Source organism: Carettochelys insculpta, chromosome 14 (assembly GCF_033958435.1).
Source record: "Carettochelys insculpta isolate YL-2023 chromosome 14, ASM3395843v1, whole genome shotgun sequence".
Classification (NCBI taxonomy): domain Eukaryota; kingdom Metazoa; phylum Chordata; order Testudines; family Carettochelyidae; genus Carettochelys; species Carettochelys insculpta.
The window spans coordinates 7,320,547-7,328,009 of NC_134150.1; positions in this window are offsets into that span (position 1 = coordinate 7,320,547).

Below are 7,463 nucleotides of genomic sequence, written 5' to 3' on the forward strand. Positions count from 1 at the left end.
GGAGCGGAACCTAGGGTCCCCCGTTGGGGGGGGTGGGACACCCATCAGCAGCAGCAGCATCTCCAGGGGACAGAGATGGGGAACCTGCAGCAGAGGGGTGGGGGGAGAAGGGCCACGGGTCAGGGCCCACACTAACGGCTGTCTCCACTCTTGTTCCCCCCGTGTTCCGCAGCTGCACCATCGGAGGGCCCGGAGAGTGCCGGTGAGGTGTCCGTGGTCCAGGAGAGCCCACCAGGGCCATCCCAGCAGGCCAGCCCCTCAGCACAGCACCGACCACTCCCAGGATGAGGCCGACGGAGGAGCCACCTGAGGACGGCCACGGACCCCCAGCTGCTTGCGACCCTCTGGCGTCAGCTGGAGGTGTCGGAGTGGCGCCTGCGGGTGGAGAAATGGCGGCTGGAGCTGCAAGAGCGAGCACTGGCCTGGCGCCAGGAGGGTTGGGGGGCCTTCATGCACACTTTCGACCGCATTGCGCAGCACCTGGCCCCCCCTGCCGCACCGCCTGCTGCTCTGCCCGCTGCTCTACCCACCGCTCCACATGCAATCCCTCCACTGTCTGCTACCCTGGGGCCTGCCACCGAGGGGGACCATGGGCCTGCGGGCACCGGCTGGCCGTATTTGCCGGTTCTCCCGGCCCCCACCCAGCCTCGACCAGGGCTCCAGCCGAGACGTGGGTCGCGCCCCCCAACACCGGGTGCTGGACATTAGGGTGCGGGGCCAAGGACGTGCCCCCCCCTTTGTACGTATTCCCCCATTTGTAAATAGTTTTTGTTGGACCCCTGTTTTAGTAGCTGCCCCCCCATGTAAATAGTTCCTCCCTTTTCTTCTGTTAATAATAAGGTTGCACTGTTTTGTTTGAAACAACATTTCCATTTATTTCAAAGAAAAGTGTGGGGGGGGTGTGCTCTCGGGTGCTCTGTGGTGTGGGCGTGGGGGCAGGGAGTGTTGTGGAGGATGGGGGGGGTGCAGTGGGTGGCTCACCCGCCAGCGTTCACCCTGCAGCCCGGTCAAAATGGGCCCTCAGGGCCTCCCGGACCCGGATCCCCTTAGGGTCGACCTGGCGACTGGGGGCAGTGGGCGGCTGGACGTCGGCCCTGCCAGCCTCCACAGCCCAGCCCTGGAAGAAGGCCTCTCCCTTGCTCTCCACCAGGTTGTGGAGTGCGCTGCACGCGCCCACAACCTGGGGGATGTTGGTGAGGCCTGCATCCAGGCGGGTGAGGAGACACCTCCAGCGCCCTTTGAAGTGGCCGAAAGTGCGCTAGACCACCTGGCACGCATGGTTCAAGTGTGTGTTGAACCGTTCCTGGCTGGCTGTGACATGGCCCATGTAGGGGTGCATGAGCCAGGGCCAGAGGGGGTACGCTGCGTCTGCAACGACGCAGAGGGGCATGGTGGTGTCCCCCACAGGGATCTCCCCCTGGAGGATGTAGGTCCCCGCCTCCAGCCAGTGGCACAGGCCCGAATTTCTGAACACCCGTGCGTTGTGGGTGCTGCCAGGCCAGCCAACATAAATGTCCAGGAAGCGGCCCCGGCTGTCCACCAAGGCCTGGAGGACCACGGAATGGTATCCCTTCCTATTGAGGAAGCATCCTTCGCTGTGCTCCGGGGCGCGGATTGGGATATGGGTCCCATCCAGAGCCCCAAAGCAATTTGGGAAGCCCAGGCTGGCAAACCCCGTGATGGCAGCATCTGGGTCCCCAAGCCGCACGAGCCCGTGGAGGAGCAGGGCACTGATGGCGCGTACGACCTGCAGGGGAAGGACATGAGAGAGCATCGGTGAGGGGTGTGCAGGGTGTGTCTGGCCCTCCACCCCTGGGCTCCCCCTCCTCCCCCTGAGGGTTGCACCCCTGAGCTCCCCCCAGGGCTCCCCGCCCCCCGGGTCCTCTTACCTCCATGAGGACAGCCCCGACGGTGGCCTTGCCCACGCCGAACTGCTGCCCTACGGATCGGTAGCTGTCTGGAGTGGCCAGCTTCCAGACACTGATGCCAACCCGTTTCTCAACGGTGAGGGCACGTTGCATGGAGGTGTCCTGGTGCCGTAAGGCAGGGGTGAGCCACTGGCAGAGCTCCAGGAATGTCTGCCGGCTCATCCGGAAATTCCGGAGCCAGCGGTCATTGTCCCAATCGCCGAGCACCAGCTGCTCCCACCAGTCCGTGCTCGTGGGGTAGCTCCACAGCCGGCGGCATGTGTGGCGGGGCAGGGGCAGAGGGCAGCAAGGTCTGGGGCTGCTTCCTCATCCCCTGGGGGCAGCTCATCTTCCTCAAATAAAAGGTGATCAGCTGCCTCCTGCATGGCAGTAAGTAGGGCAAGCACTGCTCCTCCAGGGGCGGGTGTGTGGACCTCTGGCTGCTGCTGCTGCTGGGGGTCCATGCTGCTTCCATGGGGTGTGCGTGCTTGTGGCTCTGCAGACCGCGTGCTGTGCAGGCTGCGTGTGTCTTGGAGGGGCCCTTTAAGGGAGCGGCTTGCTATTGCCCGGAAAGTGCTAGTCCGCCCTGTGACCCAGTCTGCAGCTGTTCCTGGCACCCTTATTTCGATGTGGGCTGCTGTGGTGTGTAGACGCTCCCCTGCAGCGCCTACTTCAACGTAGTGCTGCCCAACGTCAACGCTGAACGTCGATGGCACCAGCCCTGAAGGACGTGTAGACGTTATTAATCAAAATAGCTTATTTCGATTTCGCTACATTGAAATAAGCTATGTCGATGTAGCATCCCCATATAGACATAGCCTTTGAGTGTGTTTCTCCCTTAGCGATAGCATGTAAAATTAAAAAAAAAAAAAGTGGTGTGATGATAGCATATAAAATAAAAAAATGACTTCAGAGCTGCAACTCATTTGCAAATTTGACTCCATCCACTAAGGACTGAATAGACACTGGGAGTGGTTGGCCCATTACAAAAGCAGTGTCTCTGTTCTTGATGTTCACACCTCCACGTTAACGACTGATAATGGGCCACATCCTCCCTGACTGAACTGACTTGATTTCTCCTCTTTTGATGTTCACAATTCCACATGAACTGCTGATAATGGACCACATCCTCCATGACTGAACAGACTTTGTCAACTTTGGACCTCCCCTTGACTGAGACTCCTTCTTTCTACCCTCCTCTGACATCCACCCCCGCCCCATCATGCATCTGACGAAGCAGGTCTTTGCCTACAAAAGCTTATGCTCAAATTATCTGTTAGTCCATAAGGTGCCACAGGACTTTTTGTTGTTTTTGAAGATACAGACGAGCTTGGCTACCTCTCTGATACTTGTCACCATGAAAGGCACTGCACTTAGCTGTATTGAGTGGAAATCCATCAACCTCATGAAAAAAATGTACAATTGGAAGGGACCTTGACAGGTCATTGACTCCAGTCCCAGCACTGAGGTGGGACTAAATATCAGACCATCCCTGACAGGTGTTTGTCTAACTAGTTCGTAAAAACCTCCTATGACTGAGCTTCCACAATCTGCCTAAGCAGCACTTTTTTTCTGCCAGTATGTCCTGGTGCTGAGGGCTGGCACCTTGGCAGTCCCAGCCACGGGAGCCACAGTTGGGTGATGGGAGGATTCCCCACCAGCCCTGTGGCTGGGAGCTGGCTGGGTCGTGGGCCTCTGCTGGCAGCCCTCACCATGAGAACCATGGTGGGAGCAAGGAGTGGGAGCTGTATGAGTACCGGCTCCTCCTCCAGTGCTCAACTACCCTTAGAACCAGCAGATTATTCCAAGTGTCTCACCTAAATCTCCTTTGCTGAAATTTAAGCACATTACTTCTTGTCCTGTACTCAGTGGATAAGAAGAATGATTTATCAATTTCCTCTTTCAAAAAAGCTTTTACATGCTTGAAGACTATTCTCACGTCTCCTCTCAGTCTCCTCTCCTCCAGACTAAACAAATCCAGTTTTTTCACTCTTTCCTCAGAGGTCATGTTTTGTAGAGTTATAATAATTTTTGTTGCTCTTCACAGGACTTTATCCAATTTGTTCACTCCTTGCCCAAAGTGCAGCACTTGGAACTGGGCACAATCTTCTAACTGAGGTGCGTTGAGTAGAATGGAAAAATTACTTCTTGCCCAGGAGCTGCCGGCCATCACCAGCAGTGCAGCAGGTCCCAGGCAGGATTCCTGCTAGTCGTCCCTCTGGGACACTGCTGGAAGTGGCTGCTGCACTCCTGCAACACCTGGCTAAGAAGTGAGAGTTTCTGTACACAGCCCTTGCTCCAGCTGTGGCATTCACAACGCTAATTGCCTGGGAACTGTGGTCTCTGGGAGCTGCAGGAGCATTGCCTGCCAGTAGTAGTGCCCAGTGGCAACTTCCCAAGGTAAATGCTCCCCTCATCCCCTCCTGCATTCCTACCCCCTCCCAGAGCCTGCACCCAAACTCCCTCCCAGAGCCCGCACCCCTCCCCCACCCAAACTCCCTCCCAGAGCCTGCACCCCTCCCCCACCCAAACTCCCTCCCAGAGCCTGCACCCCACCCTCACCCAAACTCCCTCCCAGAGCCCACACCCCTCCCAAACATAAACTCCCGCCCAGAACCCGCACCCCTCCCAAACACAAACTCCCTCCCAGAGCCTGCACCCCTCCCCCACCCAAACTCCTCCCAGAACCCGCACCCCTCCCAAACACAAACTCCCTCCCAGAGCCTGCAACCCTCCCAAACATAAACTCCCTCCCAGAACCTGCACCCCTCCCCCACCCAAACTCCTCCCAGAACCCGCACCCCTCCCCCACCCAAACTCCCTCCCAGAACCCGCACCCCTCCCAAACACAAACTCCCTCCCAGAGCCTACACCCCTCCCCCACCCAAACTCCTCCCAGAACCCGCACCCCTCCCCCACCCAAACTCCCTCCCAGAGCCTGCAACCCTCCCAAACATAAACTCCCACCCAGAACCCGCACCCCTCCCAAACACAAACTCCCTCCCAGAGCCTGCAACCCCTCCCCCACCCAAACTCCTCCCAGAGCCTGCAACCCTCCCAAACATAAACTCCCTCCCAGAACCTGCACCCTTCCCCCACCCAAACTCCCTCCCAGAGCCTGCACCCCTCCCCCACCCAAACTCCCTCCCAGAGCCTGCACCCCTCCCAAACATAAACTCCCACCCAGAACCCGCACCCCTCCCAAACACAAACTCCCTCCCAGAGCCTGCAACCCCTCCCCCACCCAAACTCCTCCCAGAACCCGCACCCCTCCCAAACACAAACTCCCTCCCAGAGCCTGCAACCCTCCCAAACATAAACTCCCTCCCAGAACCTGCACCCCTCCCCCACCCAAACTCCTCCCAGAACCCGCACCCCTCCCCCACCCAAACTCCCTCCCAGAACCCGCACCCCTCCCAAACACAAACTCCTTCCCAGAGCCTACACCCCTCCCCCACCCAAACTCCTCCCAGAACCTGCACCCCTCCCAAACACAAACTCCCTCCCAGAGCCTGCAACCCTCCCAAACATAAACTCCCTCCCAGAACCTGCACCCTTCCCCCACCCAAACTCCTCCCAGAACCCGCACCCCTCCCCCACCCAAACTCCCTCCCAGAGCCTGCAACCCTCCCAAACATAAACTCCCACCCAGAACCCGCAACCCTCCCAAACACAAACTCCCTCCCAGAGCCTGCAACCCTCCCCCACCCAAACTCCCGCCCAGAGCCTGCAACCCTCCCCCACCCAACCTCCCTCCCAGAACCTGCACCCCTCCCAAACACAAACTCCCTCCCAGAGCCTGCAACCCTCCCAAACATAAACTCCCACCCAGAACCCGCAACCCTCCCAAACATAAACTCCCGCCCAGAGCCTGCACCCCTCCCCCACCCAAACTCCCGCCCAGAGCCTGCACCCCTCCCAAACATAAACTCCCGCCCAGAGCCTGCACCCCTCCCCCACCCAAACTCCCGCCCAGAGCCTGCACCCCTCCCCCACCCAAACTCCCGCCCAGAGCCCGCACCCCTCCCCCACCCAAACTCCCTCCCAGAGCCTTCAGGCTGCATTCCAACCCCCTGGCCCTCACCCCCTCCTGCACCTATACTCCCTGGCTGCACCTAGAGCCTGCACACTCACCTGTATACCTTCCTGCACCCCACCCCGGGGACGGTGAAGAAATGGAAAAGAGAGAGGGGGAATGGAGTGAGTGAGGCAGAGCCTCAGAGAAGGGGTGGGACAGGGCCGTGGTCTCATGAAAGGGGCAGGCTAGATGCTTTGGATTTGCATGATTAGCCAGTTGGCAACTGGCTACCCTATGTCGGCCCTGGCCATGCTGGAAGAGCGTGACCAGCAGAGCAGCCAGCAGCTCGCTGGGCACTCAACTGTGCAGGTACAGCACAGCTTACATGTCGGGCAGACTATTTCCACATGGGCACCGCTTGTGCATGAGTATGAGTGTGTGGCTGTGGCCTGGGATTGCTAAACACCTGCAATAATAATCCCAGTGGGATGTTCACTTTTTTATTTTTTTTGCAACAGTATTACATTGTTGACTCCTGTTTGGTTTGTGACCCACTGCACTCCTGTTCTGCAGCTCTCCTTCCCAGGAAGCCATTCCCCATTTTGTGTTTGCGCCAATTGCTTATTCCCTCCTAGGCAGAGTACTTTGCATTTGTTCTTATTGATTTTCATCCTGTTTGTTTCAGGCCACTTCTCCATGGCAGACTGAGTAGGTGCATCAGAGTGTACTGCATGTGAGTGTCAGGGAGTCATATCCTTTTCGCTGTTTTGATCAAAGTGAGCACTTCAAAAACGCCTACAGAGGCATTTATAAAGTCAGGTTTTCAATTATAAATGTTTAAATATGGGGCAATATACATATCTCAAAGAGCTGGAAGGGACCTTGAGAGGTCATCAAGTCCAGTCCCCTGCTCTCACAGCAGGACTGATCACCAACCACCATCCCTGACAGATTTTTTTTTAAACTATCTGCTCCAGATCCCTCAATGGCCTTCCCCAGGACTGGGTTTACAAGGCCAATGTTCAAGCCACTGAGCTATCTCTCCCCACTGTGATTACCGCACCTGTGATTACAAATGTAACATGGAGTCTATAACAATGACTAATGTTCTATAAATACCTAAAAGAGTTATCATAACACTGGATGCTTACAGGAAGGTAGGTTGTGGACACATAGTGAAAACCTTCAATTGATACCCCATGCAGCTGTGAGAGGCTGCTCCCCACCTCCTATCCTTGACATGATTTCTCTGAAACCATGACAGAGCCCAAGCCACATGATGCTGGTGACGAGGCTTCTCGGGCTGCCAGGAAGGGGAAGGGGAGCATGTCCAAGGGGTCTGTTTTCTGTCTGCTGTGTATGTAGTGGCTGAGCCAAAGCTGAATGAGGGCAACAGAGGAACTCCCAGAAACTTCAGTAGGTATTGAATCACATCCTGTCAAGGGTCCCATTCACAAAACTACACGTATACCATGCTCTGTACATAAAGCTGGGCAGTTAAAAACTTAATGATTGCTTTCTCCTTCAGGTTTCAGTTC